Source organism: Danio rerio, chromosome 2 (assembly GCF_052040795.2).
Source record: "Danio rerio strain M-AB ecotype USA chromosome 2, GRCz13ab, whole genome shotgun sequence".
Lineage (NCBI taxonomy): Eukaryota > Metazoa > Chordata > Actinopteri > Cypriniformes > Danionidae > Danio > Danio rerio.
Window position 1 is genome coordinate 21104030 of NC_141022.1, and position 23992 is coordinate 21128021.

Genomic DNA, 23992 nt, shown 5'->3' on the forward strand with positions numbered 1-23992 from the left:
ACGAGTAGCTTCTGAACCGAACCTCCCATACGTGGATTTTAACAATCAAATCCACTTATAGTGCTGAAGTTCCCCCCGAAGGGGAACAACAGTAACATCTGGACAATAATCTGGATGCAAACCAATCAGACTTCAAACGTGAAAACATTCCACTGAGACTGCACTACTTTCAGTCCCTGAAGCCATTTGAATTGCCAAAGCAGGTACTAAATCATCTATCCTGCTTTTACTGGTCCTGTCTGCTGATTTTGATATAATGGATGATCAGATTCTACTGTCCACCCTCTCCTCAGTGGGCATCACTGGAACCCCACTCTACTGGTTGGAGATGTACCTTAAAAGCAGTTCTAAAGGGTTGCCTGGAGAGGAGAGGTATCCAAAAACTCATGTGCTGTTCACTGGGGTACCTCAGGGATCTGTGCTTGGTCCATTTTTATTTCTTTTAATACCACATCTGGGAACCATTACTTAATCTTATAGATTATCATATCATTGTTATGCTTATGAAACACATGTCTGTCATTAATTTCATCCTGATGACCCAACAATAGCTGCTAATCTCACACTGACTGGAGGACATCTCGACTAGGATGAAAGACCATCACCTAAAGCCTGATCTGGAAAAAACTGAACTTTTGATCTTTCCTGCAACTTCGCACATTCAACAAAATTTGTCAACCCGACTGGGGTCATCTATTACCTCATGCAATAAAGAAAGGATTTTTGGGTTTAACATGCATGTCCTTCAAAGAGCTCATTGCTGACACTGCTCGATCATGCAGATATGCATGTTTCAACATCAGTAAAATCAGACCCTTCATTACAGATAATGCTGCAGAACTTTAAGCTTTTGTATTTTCAAGGCTGGACTATTGGAATGCTCTTCTGCTGGACTTCCATTTTATACCTGTAAACCTCTACAAATGGTCTTTAATAAGCCCAAGAGTGCCCATGTAACACCTCTCTTTATCTCTCTGCACTGGTTATGAATTGAAGCCTGTATCAATTTCAAATTCCTAATGCTTGCTTACAGGACAGCCACTGACTCTTCCTCCTACCTCCTAAAAGTCTACATCTCTTCTGGTTGGTAAGTGAGTGTTTTGTGGTACCATAACAAAAGAGGCTATAAGTCACTTTCTAAAACCTTTTAATTCAATGTTTTTGCTAGTGGAATGGTCTTCCATTTTCCCACAGTATTCAGATTCACTATATCATTAAAATGACAACTAAAAATCCATCTCTTCTAGAATCACCTGAACCCCTCTAAACAAAACCAGTACCTTCTATTCTGACCCCCCACCACAGCCCACAACAACCTCAAAACATTATGCAATTGTGTAATTATGAGTGTGCCTCACACAAGCGAGTGTGCTTGACCAACCACATGTAGAAATTTCACCCTTTCATCTCTCTGTCATTTTGATATTTTCATTTCTCTGTCAACTGACTCTTGCACCAGTTTTGCACATTTGCTACACATTTCGTTACAGTCACTTTTACTTACCTACAGTATTCCTGGCTATTTCCACCTTGCGGTGTAGAGGCTAAACAATGTTTCCGTTACCTTTTCCTGTCTGCAGCCACTGTTCTGCCGCAGTTTGGCTCTACTCCACTCTTTTAGAATGATGGGTTAAGTGAGTCCATTCATTTAATTCAAAACCCACCTCTTGGACATCTTCCTTGGGTTCTTGCCTCTAGCATCTGCTTTGGAATCCTGTGGTTTTTCATCCTGACAAAATGAACGAACCATCTCATCTTATCAATTATTTCAGTCAGTGGTTCGACTTGTAGATTTGTCCTGATGTTTATCCTTGTGTTGAGATCCTTATTGGGTTTCCTATCCTCACTTACACTGTTCCAAGGTATTTGCTCTCTTCCACTTGCTTCAAAACAATGTTGTCCAGCTTTATGGAGTGTTGGACATGTTTTTTTGCTTATGTCCATAGTCTCCGTTTTGGTTGATGTTCAGTCCTTGTTTTTGCAGTTCTGCGTTCCAAACATTCAAGTTGTGTTTCAGGTTGTGTGAAACATGCAACCCCTTCTCTGAGTTTGCCATGAGTACCACGTCGTCAGCATATGCCAGAATGATTAGCTGTATTGTATTAATAATAAAAAACCCACACAAATTTTCAATTTGCATAATTAGCACTGTTTGTGTGTACGGTCTCTTATTGTCTTAGAAGTCCATTTGGACAAAACCATCTGCTAAATGATGTAAGATTCCATTCTGTCAGCTTAATGACGGAATCCGAAGAATGGTCAAGGGTTAAATGATTGTATGCCTTTTTATCTTGATTTGTTTTCAGCTCCGAGTTCAATCTGACTCCAGTTGTTACGGAATCCTTATATGGTCGAAGCTTCTCTAGCGCTTAATTAAATAATTGAGAAAATAATTGTGTTGTTATTATTATAATTTATTTATATTTGTTTTCAACTCTGAATTTAATCTGAATCCAGTTTTAAGTGACCGTAACATTTAGACTGTATTTCTAATTAGGATTGGGTCACATTTGTCATTCATGAATCAATTTAGAGTTTTGTCCTTCTCCTTAAATACCCCAGGAGAGCCATGATTGGTTATATTAGTAAAAATTAACCATTGACTTGAAGATTTACTCCTGGGACTTAATTACAATTTATTGAAGATTAAAACAAACAAAACAAAACCTTGCTACCAGTCACATCCGAGTATTTATTAATACTAGTAAGGAATACAGCACCACCTTTGCATGGACATGCTTAAAAAGACATGTATCTGAAGAATATAACATATAACAAAATGTTTTAACTGGAATACTGGAATTTGTAAACATGTTTCCATTGTACTTTATGTGCACTTTTTTATTGAATAAAAAGTTTATCCTTCTCAGGTATACACATGTTTTTTCTATGCGCATTTTCAACATTAATGCGCATCTTGGCGTTTCCATCAATCTTTTTTTTTTATGCAATAAATAGACAATGGAAACGTAGCTAGTGTCATCTTTTGGATTTGTCATCTGAAACATGCAACAAAACCAACCCAGAGCATATTTTATGGCTTAAAAATAACTAAGGAAAATATTTACAATGAATCTGGGTTGAATTTGATCCTTTAAAACAACATATGGGTGGGGAATTATGGATTTCTGGTAAACTGTACCTTTAATCCTGCTCTTGACTGCTAAAGATCACTGATTTTAATAGTTTTTTGCATGCTGACATTCTCAAAGAAAAAGAGTGGCTTCACTCTGAGCAAGAAATGAGATGTGAACTCATGAAGAGCAGCATTAAGATGTTTATTTGCGAAAATCTTGTTCTCCAAATGTGATTCTCTATACTATTATCTGCATGTGTGTTGTTTGAATTTCAGACTATTACAATGAGTAATCATTAACAATATGAACGTGGCTTCTTATGTGTTTTCATGTGAAGTATTTTGAAAGGCAACATTATTTCCTTTGACTGAGCATTTCTGCTGGAAGGAAGCCATCGGCTGCTCTTGGAGAAAAAAAGTGTTTAAATTACAACAGAAGAACTAGGGAAAAAAATATGCAAAACATTGCAGATTATAACAGGGAAATAGCTTCAGCGTGACAACTGGATTTGTCCACTTAAAAAAAACTACAAACTTATTCATTTATTCCTTCATTTTCTTTACGACTTAGTTCCTTTATTAATCCAGGGTCGCCACAGTGGAATGAACCACCAACTTTTCCAGCATATGTTTTATGCAGCGGATGCCCTTCCTGCTGCATCACTGGAAAACATCCATACACACTCATTTACACACATACACTACAGACAATTTAGCCTACCCAATTCACCTATACCACGTTTTTGGACTTGTGGGGGACACCGTAGCACCCGGAGGAAACCCACGCGAACACGGGGAGCAGGGCCGGAGTGGGACTTCTTTTCAGCACTGGATTTTCAAGCCTCAGACCACCCCACCTCAGTTCACGACTGACTATATTAAAATAATGTCATTTCCAATCCAGTTTCTAATGACACCACCATGTCTCTTTCAAGGAAACAGCTGCTTTAGAACTTCAAATGTTTTTCATAAATGTGAGAACATTAAAGGGTAGCTAAATCTCCAACACCATTCTTTAAAACATTACACTGTCCTTTTCCTGCAATATCTGAATATATATTCTGTGCCAAATTCTTTATATATATATATCCAGTCTATTGTAACAGTGGTCACATAAAAATATACATAAAATATGTAAACCTACATAAATAACCCAAACAGTATTATAGGTCTTAACACAAAAAATGGGAAAAATAATAATAATAATAATAAAATCAACTATAATAATAATAACAATAATAACTCAGATGAGAATCAAACTCGGATCAGTGGCATCATGACCGAATGTGCTGACTACTGGACCACAATAGTGTTGTTATGCTAATATATTTGGAATAAAAAATAAGTATTGCACTGTTATCTGCAATAACTCTTTTAACCACAGTATTTCTATTGATTGCTTAAGCCTTAAGCTTTTTCTCCCCTTTTTAGATTTCTGATCAAGTCATGTCAGATGTATTAATGTAGTGAATCATCTGATTTTCATTGGGAAGATGTAATATTCATTAATATTAATTATTCGAATTCTTATTTTCACTAAGGTGCTGCTGTTTGGGGTCAGATGATAGTTACATCATCATTAAACTGCAGGCTGCATTTTGCTCATGGGGCTGCGAGAAAATAAATAAAAAGAGCAGAGCTGCGGCAAAATAATGAATAAAAAGAGTGAGGCAATTTTCAAATAAATAAATAAATGAAAAAAGTGTGACTGCTGAGAGTGCAAGCAGCTAGGGACACTGGCCCTCGCGGCCAAAAACCGGACCAGCCCACCAGGTATTCTCCTGGTCCTCCTGATTAGCCAATCCGGGCATGACAGGGAGAACATGCAAACTTCACACAGGAATGCCAACTCACTCAGCCAGGGTTTGAACCAGCGACCTTCTTGCTGTGAGATGAATTAAATGTGTCTTACTCCGTAATGCCGTAGTTTACCTCCAGGTGCTCAGGTTTCACCCACAAGTCCAAAGACATGCGGTATAGGTGAATTGAATAAACTAAATGGCCATGGTGTACATGTGAATGATTGTGTATGGATGTTTCCCTGTGTTGGGTTGCAGCTGGAATGAATAATGGATGAATAAAGGGAGTAAGCCTAAGGAAAATGAAATAATTAATTAATGAATCATCAACTAACCCTTATGTTGTTCCAACCCTGTGTGGCTTTCGTTCATTCTTTTGTCCATTCATTCAGTTACATTTTCTTTCATTTTATGAAATCATGTTTAATAATAATGTTTAAGCAACTGTAAATATCAAAAATGCACATCATAGAAAATGCTCTTAAAACGCAAGTGCACTGACAAAACAATCTAAAAACTATTTTACTTTACTGATTTTTATGTGTTAGAAAAACAAGACATCTTGTTGGTTGCCAAATGCTTATTCAAAGAAAAGATTCTATTCAGAATGCAAGCAATAAGCACTCATTACCATCACTGAAGCAGTGACTTTGGTTTAGTACAAGTTCACTGAGCTTTGCACTTTTGCAAAAACTTGTTATATTCTTCGACGCTGTCTGTGCCACAATATAAATGTTGAAGCTTGTTTACATCATATCTTCACTCTTCTGTAAAAATTCAGTCTGTGAGGGTAAACATTGACAAAACTCATTTTCAGCAGCGACAGATCAAAATGCCTCTGATTGTTTATTGCATTCATTCAGAAATGTGAGATGGATTATAATGCACAATGATGTTGCAAATTGATACGCAAAAGAAGATTCAAACAAACACAGGCACATCTAAAAGCAATGCATCAACCAGTTGCAATTGAATTGCGAGAGTGTAACTAGGTTTAAAGGGGTGGGCCACAGTGTATTTTTAAGGTGCTTTTGCACTGAGTAAAGAGTAGCCGTTGGCTGTATTAGTTTTATCCTGAATCAAACAGAAAATGACCACAACTGAACCGTACGCCTGCTCTCTAAAATAAAATCTGACAAGTGTCTTTAACATACATTTAGAATAAGCATGTGTAAGTAAAATAAAACGTTCACATATATTTTGTATGAAAAAATTCAGCTTAAACCAGCCTAGGATGGTTGGCTGGTTTTAGCTGGTCAACCAGCCTAGTTTTAGAGGGGTTTTGGCCATTTCCAGGCTGGTATCCAGCCATTTCTAGCCTGTTCTTAGCTTTTCAGGCTGGGAGATGACCAGCTGAAACCAGCTTTACCAGCCTAGCCAGGCTGGGAGCCCAGCCAAAACCAGCTATGTCCAGTTTAAACCAGGCTGGTCAAGTTGGTTTTAGCTGGATTTAGCTGGTCATTTTTCAACCTGACCAGCTAAGACCAGGCTGATGATGGCTGGAAACCAGCCTGAAAATAGCCAAAACCCCTCAAAAACCAGGCTGGTTGACCAGCTAAAACCAGCCAACCATCCTAGGCTGGTTTAAGATGGATTTTTTCAGCAGGAAGTTTTAGCTGAAGATTCTGGAAGCTGTCCTTTGTCAAATGTTAGCTATTTATATTTTTATAAATCTCTGGAACAAAATTAAAATGAAACTGTAAGCACTTCTCTCTTTAAATTGTGTCCTTTGCAAACCCAATTACAGAAACAAAACAAGCTCTGTAGAGATAGCATCATTTGGACAGCATTTTAGCTATCTCTGCTATAACATTACACCACCCCTGGCCACACTCCTTTGCTGTGTGGTGTGTATGCGCGTGGTGAATGCATGTAACCTGAAGCATTTGTGATCTCACTAACCCGGATGTTTTTTTTTTTTTTTTTTTTTTTTTATAGTCCTCAAACCTTGTTGGTTGTAGGCTTTGCTAAGCTAACTCTATAAAAGCATACGCATTGAACTTTGAGCATATTAAATTCAGAGATGTTGTTTATGTTCACACAGCAACATTACACATCAGGTAAAGTTTAAAATAAATTTTGATATTATGATACTGTATTATAGTGGACCATCACTTTAACTAAATTGTGCAGGGTTTTTAATGTTGTTTTTCAGTTTAGTGCATTATTTTTGCCCTTTTCACAGCAACAACATTTTTTACAAGAGTTTTCATTCACATCCATCCTCTCACCCAATAGACTATCCACCATTGTTTCAGACTCTCTTCCTCCATCTCGCAAACTCACTGCACTTGATTCGAACAGTGCCACTAATACACTCTGCTCCACACTAGCATCATGTCTAGACCGATTATGTCCTCTTGCATCCAGGCCAGCCCGTGCCAGTCCTCCTGCACCCTGGCTCTCGGATGCTCTCCGTGAGCATCGCTCAAAACTTCGGGCTGCGGAGAGAATTTGGCGGAAAACTAAAAATCCTGCACATCTCTTAACATACCAAACTCTTCTGTAATCTTTCTCAGCTGAGGTTACTTCTGCAAAGCAGACGTATTACCGTCTGAAAATCAACAATGCCACTAATCCTCGCCTACTTTTTAAAACATTTTCCTCCCTCCTCTATCCTCCTCCTCCACCCGCATCCTCCACACTTACTACTGATGACTTTGCTACATTCTTCTGCACCAAAACTGCAAAAATCAGTGCTCAATTTGCTGCACCTACAACAAACACGCAAGATACAACACCAACACCACACACACTCACCTCTTTTTCTCAGCTCTCTGAGTCTGAGGTGTCCAAACTTGTGCTATCTAGCCATGCAACCACCTGTCCACTCGATCCCATTCCCTCTCATCTCTTGCAAGCCATCTCTCCTGCAGTCATACCAACACTGACTCACATAATTAACACATCTCTTGACTCTGGTTTATTCCCCACTACATTTAAGCAGGCTAGGGTAATCCCACTGCTAAAGAAACCCAACCTGGACCATACGCTACTTGAAAACTACAGACCAGTATCCCTGCTTCCATTCATGGCCAAGATTCTGGAGAAAGTAGTGTTCAATCAAGTCCTGGACTTTCTTACTCAAAACAATCTCATGGACAACAAGCAATCCGGCTTTAAGAAAGGCCACTCAACTGAGACTGCCCTGCTCTCGGTCGTGGAGGATCTCAGACTGGCTAAAGCAGACTCTAAATCATCAGTCCTCATTTTGCTGGACTTGTCAGCTGCTTTTGACACTGTCAACCACCAGATCCTGCTATCTACGCTTGAGTCACTGGGCGTTGCGGGCACTGTTATACAATGGTTCAGATCTTACCTCTCTGACAGGTCATTCAGGGTGTCTTGGAGGGGAGAGGTGTCCAACCTACAGCATCTAAACACTGGGGTACCTCAAGGCTCTGTTCTTGGGCCACTTCTCTTCTCCATCTACACATCATCTCTAGGACCAGTCATCCAAAGACATGGATTCTCCTACCACTGCTATGCTGATGATACCCAGCTATACCTCTCTTTTCATCCTGATGATCCCTCGGTTCCAGCTCGTATCTCAGCCTGCCTGTTGGATATTTCACACTGGATGAAAGATCATCATCTTCAGCTGAACCTCGCAAAAACGGAAATGCTTGTAGTTTCTGCCAACCCGACTCTACACCATAACTTTTCAATCCAGATGGATGGGGCAACCATTACTGCATCCAAAATGGTGAAAAGCCTTGGAGTAACGATTGATGACCAACTAAACTTCTCTGACCACATTTCTAGAACTGCTCGATCGTGCAGATTTGCACTCTATAACATCAGAAAGATCCGACCCTTCTTATCTGAACATGCAGCTCAACTCCTTGTTCAAGCTCTTGTTCTCTCCAAACTGGATTACTGCAACTCTCTACTAGCTGGGCTTCCAGCTAACTCTATCAAGCCTCTTCAACTGCTCCAGAATGCAGCAGCACGAGTCGTCTTCAATGAACCTAAACGAGCACATGTCACTCCGCTGCTAATCCGTTTGCACTGGCTGCCAGTTGCTGCTCGCATCAAATTCAAAACTCTGATGTTTGCCTACAAAGTGACTTCTGGCCTAGCACCTTCTTATCTGCACTCACTTCTGCAGATCTATGTGCCCTCCAGAAACTTGCGTTCTGTGAATGAACGTCGCCTCGTGGTTCCATCCCAAAGAGGGAAAAAATCACTTTCGCGAACGCTCACGCTCAATCTGCCCAGTTGGTGGAATGAACTCCCTAACTGCATCAGAACAGCAGAGTCACTCGCTATTTTCAAGAAACGACTAAAAACTCAACTATTTAGTCTCCACTTCACTTCCTAATCTGCAATTGCCTCTTTGAATATCACACTAACTGTACAAAAAAAAAAAAAAAAAAAAAAAAACTACTAACACTTCCCTTCTTAGACTTTACAGACCTGAAACTTGCCTTTAGTACTTATTCATTGTTGCTCTTAGTTGTGTAAATTGCTTCCTTGTCCTCATTTGTAAGTCGCTTTGGATAAAAGCGTCTGCTAAATGACTAAATGTAAATGTAAATGCAATAATTAACAAAATACTTTGCTGATCTTTACATTTTTTTTTTATCTCAGAGTAACTACACTTGGCTGTCCAAACCTTGCTCTAATACAATAAAATGAAATGTGATTGCCTGTAATTGTGTTCTATAAAAAAGTAGCTTTAAGTTAAGGCATGTTCTACTAGCAAAAGTACAAAATCCAAAAAGTTCTAGTATAGAGTTTTAAAAATTATAAATTGAAACTGCTTGAGTCTAGTTTTCAAAGTTAAAGTTCAGTTTAGGTCAGTTCAGTGTCGTTTAGATTTCTAAAGAAACAAAAACTAACTTCAGGAGATTTTGTTTTTGTTAGCTGTGGAAAATGCAACTTTTTGTTGTTTTTTTTTAAATTACGATAAATTTACATTTTTTTTTTGTCATACAAACAAAAAATTCGAATTTTTAAGGATAAAGACTGAAACTTCAGCTTCCCCTGTTTAAAATAGTATGTGACACTTGATGCTGACTGCTAAAATAAGTTACAAAAAACAAAAAAGAAAGCATTCATCTTGGGAACCTACATTGTCAGTAAATAGAATGTACCACTTTTTCACTGAAAAAAAAAAAAGCTTAGAATAACATTGAAATACAATGCTATAATTTGCTCAGGGAATGTTGCATGTAGACAAAGTTTAATTAAGCATAAACATCCTAGCATTTATTTCTAAAGGCAAAAAACAAACTTCATTAGGTTTTGTTTGCATTAACTAGAAAATGCTACTTAACCAAAAAAAATATATATATCTAAAAAAAAAAAAAAAAAAAAAAGTTTTCAAACATTACTAGCCACTCGCCATTTTCAATAGCCACAATCTTATTGTTGGGAAAATATATTGTATACACATAAATATGACTTTGACATGCTAAAATTACTTGATTTAGAGTTTGCGTTATCTCTACATGCCTCCTCATTCATTTCACTTTTTGCGTGTTGTATATGAGCTTGCTCAATAATCATGAGCAAATGGGTCAGGGTTTCATATATTACAATTAGTTTAGTTTAGGATTTACCCAATTTATCTCTGACCACACCATAAATAAACTGATTATTTCTTAGTCACAAATTTTAAATGTGTGAAAACATGCAAAATATAGCTGAATACTATACTTTTTATTTAACAAAACATATGCACAGTCATATGTCCTGGCTAAAGGTCCCAGATCACCAGTTAACTACACATAAATGGGGAGTTATTCTCCTATTAAAGCAATGTTATTTGAAAAAAAAAAAAGATAATTAAACCATATTAATGCAAAAGAAAGCAGGTAAAAAACATAGTGTGTAATAATGAAAGGATGATCACACACGTATGGTTAATGATAGACCCATAAATTATCTTTTCAAAGAATGGTTAAACCGAAAGCAACTGGCACTCAAGTCAACTCTGGAACTCTGGAAAGCAGAAAGACTGTAGCCTCGATGTAGCGCAAGTGATTATCCTCTCATCCAATATATACCTGCTTTGCTCGCGCAAAGTTGCGAACGCAATTATTTTTGTCAGTCGTGTTGCTTCTCGATCGCCTGTGCATGCATATTGGACCATCCTTATTGTCGAACCCTGCTTTTAAGATTTATTATCTGGGAAAATTATTTTCAACCAGTCAAAGTGGCTAGTGGGAGTGTCTGTCTTACCCGCCACCGCCGAAATCTAACTGGTTGGTGGGTGTTAATGTAAAGCCCTGTATATATATATATATATATATATATATATATATATATATATATATATATATATATATATATATATATATATATATATATGTATATATATTTTATTTTATTTTTTTTTTTATTCAGAAAGATTTATGAAATGATATCTGACCTTTAGGCTGACTGCTAAAATAAAAACTGCTTATTAAAAAATATATAATAAAGACCCGTCAGGTGCCCACAAAATAGCTCTAGGTCTTTAAGAGTAATTTTTACTACTGAAAGTTCAAACACTGATGAGCACATGCATCAATCCACAGCTCCACAAGTCCCAAACCAAGCAAGCCAATGGCGAGAGTGGCAAGAAACAAACTTCACCAACTAATGAAAGTGAAGAAAAAATAAACTTTGAGAGAAACCAGGCTCAGTTAACTGCTTATAGTTCTTGAAAATAATGTTCACCAAATATAATATCTGGATTTTGAATTAACTTTGAGATTTGTAACCTTGCAGATCTTTTATTGTATACAATCATATCAAAACAGCACAATAAAGGCTGAAAAAAAAAAAAAAACTAAATAGTGCCTCTTTGAAACACACCTGTGTATAAACAGGATTGAAATTCAGAGGTCATGTGAATAAATGCAGGAATTAGTTGCTCAAAGTTAAGCATGAGTTTGTCAGGGTACATTTCCAATATCAATAATTGAACTCATCATTACAAGCTAATTCATTTCAGCCCAAAGAAAATACAAAGCTACAAGGTGAACGAAGAGCCGGCATATGCAAAAGGCAGATAAGGCAGAGAGAGTCGGCTTGAAGGGAAATTTTAACATTAAAGAGAACGCCACAAAATAATTAAGAGGGCACATCCACTCCACACTGTGAATAACGGTTTATAATGAAACACATTTCAGGCTGCCATATTTAAGAGTATGATTAATGCATAATTATTCCTCCAGCTCTACAGATTGTGAGGAATATGAAGCCAGTCTTTAAGTTATGCAGTGCAAGAGCAACAGCTAATTGATTTCTGCCCTCTTTTCTCATCTCTATTGCTGAATGCTGTTGAAAGCCTGTTCGCACAATGTAGACAATTATTCTCTAAGCTTGATAATCGTGGGTCTGTTAAAACTCTGGGACAGGATGTGTTAAAAACACAAATGAATCTCTTATAATCACCTTTAAGTGAAACGAAACTGAACAAATCTTTGCTTAAAGGGCACCTATGGTAAAAAATCTACGTTTCAAGCTGTTTGGACAGATCTGTGTGTTGTTATAGTGTATAGACCGTCATACTGGGGTGATATGAACACACCCAGTCCTTTTTTTTCAATTTAACTACAAAAAAAAGGGTCGGCCAATTGGAGCTGTTTTCAAATCGATCACACCATTACGTAGGTGTGCAATCCCCCCGCCCACCGAATTGATTGACAGCTGCGCGCATTAACATGTTCCGGTAGTCGCGTGTATATGTCAACAAGACCAGACAGACATACGCAAAACAACTGGGAATAAAAGGTCTGTTCTGTTCGCTAGGATCAGCAATCATCATCAAATGTGATTAAGAGTAAGTTTCACATGTTTAAAGTGTTTTAAAACAGAGTATGTGTGTAATTAATTACAGCGTTTTACTTCAGCTTTACTTCATCAGCACAGCCGCGTGTCAAAACAATTATAAAAGAAGACGCTTCAATCCCGGTTTGTGGAAGTTAAATCAGGTTTATTTTGTACATTAGCATAACAGATATCCACACAGTACTTGAGGTTAGCCTTAACTAAGCTAAGCGCGCTCTGTCTGTCTGCCTGCCTGTGTGTGTGTGTCATCTGCGGTGTGTGTGTGTGTGTGTGTGTGTGTGGGGCGCGCAATATTGTGTGTGACTCATCTATGCAACTTCACAATACTGATTAGTAAAGGTTAGTTCTTACTGTAGTATCTCACAAACGCTACGTGAGACCTTCTTCCTTTAAGTCTGTCTGTTGTCTGACGCAGCTGAGGGAGGAGGCATGTAGAAGCAGTAGGCGGGAAAAACTCGTCTTAAAGGCGCAGTACGACAAAACCACCCCCTGCTGGAAATCAGTATAAAACAGCATCTTGTAAAAGGTATAATGAAAAATCTGATGGGTATTTTGATCTGAAACTTTATATACACATTCTAGAGACGCAAAAGACTTATATTAAATCTGAAAAAAGGGGTAACCTAGGTGCCCTTTAAAATGTCCAAACCTAAACTATAAATGTAATTATACAATCTTATAATGAGCTTATTGATCATGAACCTGGAAACAAGAAATACATCAGACAACACTGCTGCGAAATTACGTTTCTTAAGCCTTTCAAGCCGAGTGCTGGAGTCATTCATTTCATCATCTGTGGGCACAGATACTGTCGAGCAGATTGTAGGTCTGAGGTTCAAACCTAATGATGCAAGTCTGTCACAAGACCTTCACTTACTGCCTGAAATTACTGAGATGAAACTGAGATCTAGTCTTTGGTGCTCAGAGAGAATCAGCTATGAAATCAACTTTTTTATCTCTATAACACTGGCATGGCAGCTTTTCCAAAGAGCAGATATTGCTCAGTGAACAAGTATATAGAGTTAGGTCCAAAAATCTGGGATCACACTGAAAAACTGCCCTGCAGAATCAGATTTAAATAAATAATCATGACCACTGCACCTCAAGCGGAACCAGAGAAAGCACGTGTGTTATTTTGCTGACTGTCGATATAGAAAAGCATAAACCCCAGTCTGAAGCCATGAACAGCGCTGAATAAAATATCACATGTTGTCATTTCAGAAATACAGTAATTGCGACATGCTGTGAACATGCACAAAACACTATTACTTAAACATTATGTGGACTTTTTATTATGTGTGTATAATTTTATTATGTGAGAATGCACTAAAACACTAATCAGTAAAATGCTTTTACAGCTCAAAAAACCTTCGCTGTATATTACCACACATTCCCATTTTGCAGAGACATTGACATATTTTGTTGACCCTAAAACACCAGTCTTGTCTGAAAATATTCTACTGCTAAACCCTTTTTAAAAAATAATTAGAATATACAAAAGGTACACAATTTGAGATGATACAATTACAAAAAAAATAAAACAATAAAAAAAATTTCAAAAACAACAACAATACAGTGCAATACTGGCTTGTGTAAAGGCTGATTTATACTTCTGCGTAAAACACCAGCGTATGCTACGGCGCTGACGCATAGCCCTTCGCCATAGCCGTCGGCGTAGCTGACGTGCACCTCTCAAAACATGTAACTACACGTCGCAACGACGCGTAGCGCAAGCTCTGTGATTGGTCGGCTTGGTATTGCTGACGAGTCTGGGCAGGACCGAGAGCCGCGTGAATGGTGCGAGCCTGATGGAGCGATTGTTTACAAGTGTGGAGTCCCGTGAAGGAGCTCCGGATGGAAAGTTTTGTGTTTACCTAATAGTTAAAGTTGTTGCACGTCCGCCGGTTCCTGCCTCAAAATGAGTGAGTTTGAGCCACTTGTACATCCCGGAAGTGTTCAGGAAAAGCAAATCAGCAGCGAAGACACTCAACACAGAGGAACATTTACACCTCACTGCCAACTGGCATTTCGGAAGTGTTAATGCAGACCAACAGAGACAGCGCGCAGAAGTATAAATGCACAGCTACGCGCATTGCTTGCGCCGTGGGTTACGCCGGTTACTTGACGCAGAAGTATAAACCAGGCTTTAGTGTGTGAGTGTGTGTGTGTGTGTGCATGTAAAGGTAACTTGGTAAACAGGTCAAAGTAGATACAAAAGGAACAATAACAGTCACTAAATGAAGCAAGTAATATATATATATATATATATATATATATATATATATATATATATATATATATATGTATATATATATGTATATATATCAGAGGTCGCGTTAACCGAATACTTTCTGTCATTGACAGATTTTTTTCAGCAGGGACAGAAAAATCTGAAGGTGATCCGTTAGCTATCTGTAATTCTCTTTGTCACCGCTGTGTACAGTTGCAAAAATCTCACAGCAGCTGAGTGTGAGAAGTTTCTTTAAACGGGCAAATAGTTGTGATAGTAATAATAAAGGTGAAAAAAAGGCCATGCAGTGAAGTGATGCAGTGGATGATGAAGAACAAACAGACAAAAATCCTCAGTCGCCTACAGCTGTTGTTACAGGCCAACCAAGCGGCAACAAGGAGGTCAGGTGGTTTGGAGTGCGTTGTGAGCACCATGCATACGGAATGCAGAGGGGTGAAGCCACGCCCCTAGTGCAGAAGGAGCGCGTGCTGCAGTATTTTTTCCCGGTGAAACGAGTGCTTGCAAGAGCGGGAAATGTCACATTAAGAAAATCCAGCAAACTTCTGATCACTTCTTTAGAAGAAATGTTTTCTAACTACATAACGCTGGTTGAAGTGGCACTACCCAGATAGCAGGTAGTAATTGGCCCGTCGGCTGCCCTTTGGCGCCTCCGGCTCCGACTCCGCATCGAGTGTTATCTGGGCCGAGTATGGCCTGCAGCTCGCTCCCGCACATGCATTTGTGATGCGGCTATAAAGCACTTGCCCGATTCTTGTTAACCATATCTGGCCAGAGTCTGACTGTAAAGTCCGGGCCGCTTCTGGCGAGGACCACTGTGGCAGCAGACCATTGCTTCAGCCTCCAGAACAAGTTTAAAACTGTCACGAGAAGTCGACTTTTCGAGGCAAAGACACAGAATTTAATGACAATTGCCTCTGCATCAGTCTCTCTTGATGCGTTTGATTACGCAAAGGCAAGCACCCAGTTCAGGTCAACGCAGGAGGAAGATGTATGAGGTATATATAATCAGATCAGTGATAAGGAGTGACAATAATGCTAGTGATATAATGCTAGTAATGACGACAACAAAGGACAACAGTAATAATCATTAGCTACAACCACTACAATAATAATTGGTTGGCATGGATCAGACCAGTGCAATGCCCAGGCTGCCATGGCCACACCACACTTAACCTGTGAGTCTACTCCTAAACCTAATCCTTTCTCTACACTGTAAAAAACAACAGGCTGATAGGCATGCAAGGTCAAAAAACACTTTCATGTCTTAAAATATGCATTAATTTTATCTAATTACTAATCATCCCAACGACTCCCATGCGATTCTTTATCGATTCATTTGTTAAAAACCCTTTCTTAGCACAATGCTAATCTGCGCTGGTTATTCCGATGACCCAGTTTATTGTGATTGGTCGACTGCGTTCAGTTTGAGGCAGAGGAAAATGCCCACCACAGTTTATCAATATTGTTGAAGTAGTCAAAGTGTATGTGTGAGCCCAATGCAGGAGTGCATTAAAGCAGTGCAGTTAACAGCATATTGCTCTATACTTCACCATGACACACATCCAGTAATCCACACAGTGGCATAAACTGAACTATTTTGAAACCTGACCACCACATGTGTGTAGGAACAGCTGACGGTGGCCATAGCAATGACAAACAGCAGTGGATCGCAAGCTCACAAACCCATTTAATTCTGTAAACAAATTGGCACACGCCACGTTTTTAGACGCAATATGATAATATAAAGAGTTAACCAAATACAGGTCAAGCAGTGAGGAGCGGTTTCAAGTATCAAAACACAATTAAATACATAATTTGCAAGCTAGAGAAAACAAGGAGTCAACCATTTTAATCGCACTTATTTTCTTACACTTGTGAAATGGAGGAAAAAACTCATCTATGAACTGTGTACTATAAACTTCCTGCCAAGCTCTGACAAAGTCCCATACATTAATAGTCTTTTCTGATCATTACTTTAACAAATGCCTTATGATTCCCCTTTTGCAAGTGTGTAGATTGTTGAAGCAAAAATGACAGGAACACAGCGCAAGGCTGGGGCTGTAATGCTGAGTTTTTTTTGTAAAAATAAACTTCATCCACTGACTCTTCACGGCCTCATCTTTGGGTAGAAAAAGTAAGACTAACTTTCCCTCACACTTTAGAGCATAGCATCTTCGCGACTTGATTAAACCTGGATCTGCTAGAGTGTTTGTCTTTTTTTCTTTCTACAGTATTTGTGGGTGGGGCAGGGGGTTTCAATTTTCCCGGGTCTGCATACGCAACAAACAGATGGGGCTTGAGTTCCATATCAACATAATGCTGACATGGCTAAAGACTCATTACCCCCACAATTCATTTGAACCACTCTAAGTCAAGTCTTTTATAGATAAATCAATAGTTTTAAACACAGTGAACTTTCAGATTTAAGCCTTAGCTGGATATTTCACTTCACTTAGAGCTGTGTTACACACTGCATGGAAGGTCATTTTTAAAAGCCCATACTATGGGCTCTTTAAGCCTAAAGCCTGGTTTATACTTCTGCTTCAAGTGCCTGGCGTAACCCACGGCGCATGCAATGCGTGTAGCTGTGCATTTATACTTCTGCACACTCTGTTGCGTCTCTGTTGGTCTGCATTAACACTTCCAAAACACTAGTTGGCAGTGAGGTGTTGATGTGTCTCTGTGTCAAGTTGCTTCGCCTGTGTTTTGTTCTTTCTGAACGATTCCAGGATGTACAAGTGGCTCAAACTCACTTATTTTGAGGCAGGAACCGGCAGATGTGCAACACCTTTAACTATGAGGTAAACATAAAACTCCTTCACAAAAAAAAAAAAAAAAAAGACAATATTAAGGTTATAGGTCTTATTTAGGGTACTTTTTAATAATGAATACTGCACTGTGACATTTAAGCTAAATTTTAGCTAAATAGATTGTTGGATGGTCATGATAACCAAAAAAAAAGTTCATTTGAAAATTCACGGATTCAATATTGGTCGCTTTTGGTGCTTTACGCTTTTCATTTTTCTTTTTTGTTCCAAGATTTAGAATAAAAGTTACTTGTAAAATATTTTCCCTATTTAAAAACAATACAGTAGTAAAAAATGACCTCTCTTAAAAAGATTGGATGTTTTCTTGCACAGCTGGATGTTGGACTCATGAAAAATAATTGTGTGCAACTGGCCAAAACTGATTAGCTGAAGTCACAATGAAGCGACAGCTGTCAAAGGATTCCACTTGGTCTTCAGACATTTTTCGGTGGGTTATTTTTACTATTTATGATGGTATAGCATTCCAAATAGGACAAATGAGCTCATATATGAGACATATCCTGAGACCCCCCCTGGCTACAGGACTGTACAGACTGAGTCTGTACTGACAAGAAAAAAATAAATAAAAATGTGATGATAGCAGCATTTCCTGCTTGCATTTTGAGCACTGCTGAGTGGATTCTTGAGCTCTTTTTATTGGCTAATGTGTGCACACTCTCGTCAGATATGACTGTGATTGGCTCTAATAATCATCGGTTTACAAGAGCACTGACACGGAAGCATTTAAAAATCGCATCTATCAGCAGATCCACCGGCGGATTGACATGACATTCAAACACTGACAGTCATCATGACTTTAAAACACTCCAATGCCCAAGGTCTTTTCTGTACGTTTAAAGTAGGTATGTGTGTTTTTAAACATTGTACCTTTTTTTTTTTTTTTTTGTCAGTCAGTATGGGCCACTGACAGATGACATTTACTTGCTCTCTTCTTTCTGCCCTGCCATGCTCCATCACACACACTCCCCTACCTTCCGCTCAAAGCTTTCCTTCGCCATTAAAGTTGCTTTTTTAATTCTGAGGCTGACTTAAACAAAAAGAGAGTAGGGTTTCATGACCCTTTAACACAGTTGTCACTAACCACCAGGCCGCGGACCGGTACCGGTCCATGGATCAATTTGTACTAGGCCACACAAGAAATGATTAATTATTTTAATTTTATATCTGAACGATCTTTTATTTTTAAAAATGACCATATGCTCTCGGTTATATATTGGCCTTGAGTGCTTAAATGTAACCCACAAGCAGCAAAATGAGTAAGAAACAGACGTCTTTGGGACGTTTATTTGCGAAGAAGAAAAGACACAGAGAAGGACCCACAAATCAGTGACAAATCGATCTCTCAGCTTCATATTTTATCTGAAATACACGGTAGACAATTTATCTTAGACAAGCACAGAACATTCATAAACAAAACCTGTATCAAACTTGTATCAAAACTTGTATCAGAGTTGTAACAATGTTTTGTCAGCTTGTCATATTCTGAGAAAACAGTTGATGGTCGCTTAGTTAAATTGTCAAGCGTTGACCAGTCCTCTGTGATAAAAAGGTTGGGGACCACTGCTTTAACATATACTGTATAAATGTCTCTGAAATCTGCTTGGATGATTGGGATGTTTTATTTTCATGCTGTAATTTGTAAAATTAGGTTCTGCAGTTGTGCTGTACAGTAAACAGCACTTGGAGGCGCTCAAGTGCAAAACTATCAATGCGAGTGCACATTGAAGAAGATGCCCAGAAGTGACATGAACTTGGAGCTGCTTATTGCTCTGGTATCCAAACGAAAAATGCTGTATGATAAACGAGACATCGACTACAAAAATGTTGACAAAAGGGAAATGTTGTGGAGAGGAATTGTGGAAGAATTAGGAGTCGATGGTGAGTTTCATTTGACTTTTATGGCTTGCACGTTGTCACAGCAAACTTTTTATCAGGTGTGTATCATTTGTGTACTGTAGCTGAGGAGGTTAAACAGAAGTGGAAAGCTTACGTGATACATACACACGAAAAAAGCGTGAAGAGGGAGATTGTCGAAGTGGACAGGCCGCTAAAAGCAAGAAGCCGTGGAAGTACATAAAGGCAATGAAGTTCCTCGCAGCATCCACAGAATTTCGAAGTTACTCGCATCAGACAATTAAATTACATATTGTTGTCCTATCAGATGTAAAAAAAATCTATAGTAATTTATTGTAACTACACCACCATAGTAAGGTAATTCAGTTAATCTGCTGTGATCAGTCTATAGTTTCTATTCACAATAAAAAAAATCTGAAAACTGCACTACCTTGTTCAACTGCACTTTAATCCCAAATGCATTAATTTAATAGAAAATTGCATAAAAAATTAAACTTTATATTGAATTTACTTTTTCAGAAATAATCATAACAATGTGGTGTTAATTTTACTGAAGATAACAAATCATATTGTTCTGCATGTGAGAGATGTTTGATGTAAACTGTATTTATCTTTTTATAGTGTTCACAGTAATATTGATGAAAACATGTTGAGCTGTATGACCAACTGGAGGTGCAAAATGATGCAAGTGAAAATGAGGCACCATGAAGCACATCATCAGCATCATCCATCACCAGCCCAACTGAGCCAACATAAAAAAAAAAAAAAACATCTTCAGATACACCAGATTTCTTGGAGAGATACCTCTTGTTCAAAGACAACAGGGAACAAGAGAAAGTGGAGCGCAGAAAAGAGAAAGATGAGCGCAGAGCAACAAAATAATGAACATTCCATGTTTGCACTTAGTTTAATATCAACACTAAGGAGATTGTCCCCTGTCATTAATCATCAAATCATTAATGTTTATTTGCACTACTGTTCAATTTACCTATTGTGATTTTTTTGCACTACAACTTCTGACTCAATCATTACTTGCAGCAAAATGTAGTTTGTACAAAACCATAAATGTTTACATTTTACAAAAAAAAAAAAAAAAAGTGCATAAATGACGTACTTGCAGTGATGACATATTTTGGAAAATTTTTGCATCTTTGAATTTTTACACAATACTTTATTATTTTGCAAAATTCACAGAGAAATGATTAGTACAAAAAGACAAAAATAATTTACATAAATCCATAAATACATACATCTATCTTTACACACACACACACACACACACACACACACACACACACACACACACACACACACACACACACACACACAAGTGGTTTTCAAAGGTCTCCATATAATGAGTCTAGCACATATACGGTTTTATTTTATCTGATCTGCAGACCATGGTTCGCACGGTCATACTGTCAGGGAACTTGTCCTGCTGGGGAATTGAAGTAGTCTTTGTAAATGTCTCTAACATTTTTTGCCTCCACAGATGACCTCTGTCCCCTGCAATGTTCAAACCCTTGTAGCGTTTGCTCACAGTCATAGCCATCCTCTGTGGCATCATCCTGGTTATTAGCATTTGGGCGTAAATAATTGCACAGGATACAAGCCGCTTTGACAACTTTGTCAACAACAGCTGGTTGGACCTGTAAACTTTTTCTAAAACCCTGAAACGTTGGCTGAGAATTCCAAATGCATTGTCAGAGACGTCCTGCTCTCGAGACAAACGATAATTGAAAATTTTTTTGTCTGTGGAGAGGTGACGTCCAGGGTATGGCCGGTTTAGATAAGGCTTCAGCCGGAAAAGCTTTATCTGCCATGAAGACATAGTTTACTTTTTCCAGCTCAGGTACATCTGGAAGTTCACTTGGTGGTGGAACATTCAAAGTTCCATCTCACAGTGCCTTTTCTAGCACAGAATTGGCAAAGATGCCTCCATCGCTGTTGCTTCCATAACCCCCTACATCAACCACCAGGAAGCGTTACTATGCATTAACCAAGGCTAGTAATACAATTGAGAAACTGCCTTTATAATTAAAAAAGACAAAACCAGAGTTTGAAAGGGCCTGGATGGATATGTGTTTTCCATCCATCGCTCCCAAGCAATTGTGGAATTTCAATCTATCGTAGAACTTCTTGGCTGTGCTCCTTCACATCTCTTCAGTAGGAACTGTCATATGTTCGTCTTTGAGGCAATGCCGAATGGAATCACAGGTCTTACGAACTATCAGAGCTAGAGTTGACATACCAATCTGAAAACTGGATGCAATTGTGTGGTACGAGTCCCCAGTACTTAGAAAACTGAAATAGATAAATACTAGGTTTTAGATCTACATATACAGCACTTCATTTATTTTTAAAATTTTCATTTGTGAAAAACAGTATATATACACATTACTAACTCACCATAAACACACGGCCAAACGCTGCTCATGGTCGATCGGTTTAAGGAAGTGTGTGTGTTCTTTTGTCAGTAGAGTGTAAAAAAGTCAATTTTTAAACTCGCAGACGGACATTCTGAAATACCATCAAAAACTTGTGATACATTTTTAGCTCTTGCATCAATCTATGAAACTCCCGTGTTCTTTTCTTTTAGACACTATTGGATGTATCCAATACCGTCTTTTCCGTGATTTTATCTCATGTAATGTAATCATCATTTCCTTATTGCTAGAGCTAGAGCTACCACTTGAACCATCCATGGTTGTTTGTTTGAATAGTTATTGACTTTGACAACAAGCGTGTCAACTTTCTCTCTTCTTCTACAGTGTTTCAAGCGGGTGTCAGAAGGTTACATTTGTGTAGTGCCACCCTGTGCACTAAGGTCTTTCTGTTTTTCCTAAAGCACCATATAGCGGCATCTCGCATATCTCAGCATTCACGCCCCAAGGACCCTTAATAAACCGAAACTGCTTAAACTTTATTCCAACGCTACTTCAGACTCCCACCCGTCACTCAGCCCTCGTACAAGACCCAACACCAGGAAAACCAGCGCTAGACACACCCCTTACCCTCAACCAGAAAAAAGGAAACCCATGCAAATACCTACATGTTTGTTCTTTCTACGGCACACACAAAACTAATTTGCCCGATCTTTAGATCAAGTAATAAAAAATATAAAAACTACCTGTCAACTGAAGTGAATATTCCTCATCTCACTTCTGAGTTAAATGATCACCCTGATACTAACTTCTCTGATTTTCTCATTTTAGGTTTAACTCATGTATTCCACCCAGGTGTTTCAGCCTCTCCTTCATACAACCTCTGCTGTCCTAGTCTTCTATCTGCAAACGCCGAACCCGAAACCGTAGATCAGCTTATCAAAAAAGAAACTAATAACGACTTTATGATCAGGCCTTTCACAACCCTGCCGTTTGACAAATATCGCATTAGTCCTATAGGCGTGACAACCCGAAAATTTTCTAGCAAAAAAACAGCTCATAATCGATCTCTCTGCGCCACATCACTCTATTTTTCCCAGCATTAATAGCACTATCCCACTAGACGAATACTCGCTCCACTACCACGGCATAGACCAAGACATATGCCTTAAGAAAACCGCCGGCCGCAATGCCTGGCTAGCTAAAGTTGACATTATATCTGCTTTAAAGTCATGCCAATCCACACAGACTTCTGGCATCTGTTTAGCTTTTGTTGGCTCTCAAAATTCTACTTTGCAGTCCCGTTAACTTTCGGCTGCAAAAGTAGCCCTAAAATTTTCGACAAGCTCTCAGAAGCCGTATGTTGGATACTTTCCAATAATTACGGAATTCCTTACCTCATATACCTGTTAGATGACTTCCTCATCATCTCTCCTTTGTCGTCACCTCCAAACAAACATTTAGTGATCACCCAAAAAGTTTTCGCTGACCTCGGAATTCCTCTAGCAAATATATATATATATATATATATATATATATATATATATATATATATATATATATATATATATATATATATATATATATATATATAATATATCAGGCAATAATATATGCAATTATACAGCCGCAAAGCCTTAGCAGGGTCACACATTGCTTCCATACTAACCAACATTTAATTACAGTACATAGTAGCAGTAACAATGCTCTAGAAGCTCTACTGAGCTATTCTCACCCATTGCACTACTACATCAACATTGTAGTTAAGCCGAGCTCATACCCACATTACTATCGCTTGGAACCTACGTTTCTGCGAGAGTTTACACAACTCTCTATTCTGTTGATTTTCACTCAATCATCGCACCACTGCAGCAACAGTGTCAGTCTAGCTGAGTTCCTATCCACTTCCATCATAACATTTCTGTAAGAGCACACATAATGCTTCAGACACCTTTGCACCTCTACAGCTGCAGAGTCACTTTGCCGAGCCTCAGTCCCCCTCTGCAACACATCTA

General features: G+C 38.5%; 1 non-coding gene across 1 annotated transcript; it reads left to right on the plus strand.

Annotated features, from left to right (window-relative positions):
- The first annotated feature begins 18626 nt into the window (after nucleotides 1-18626).
- si:dkeyp-91b5.1 lies at nucleotides 18627-20715 on the plus strand. The gene is made up of 3 exons (XR_015478390.1): nucleotides 18627-19617; nucleotides 19698-19862; nucleotides 20215-20715. It is a non-coding gene; the product is annotated as a si:dkeyp-91b5.1 (transcript).
- The last annotated feature ends 3277 nt before the right edge of the window (nucleotides 20716-23992 follow it).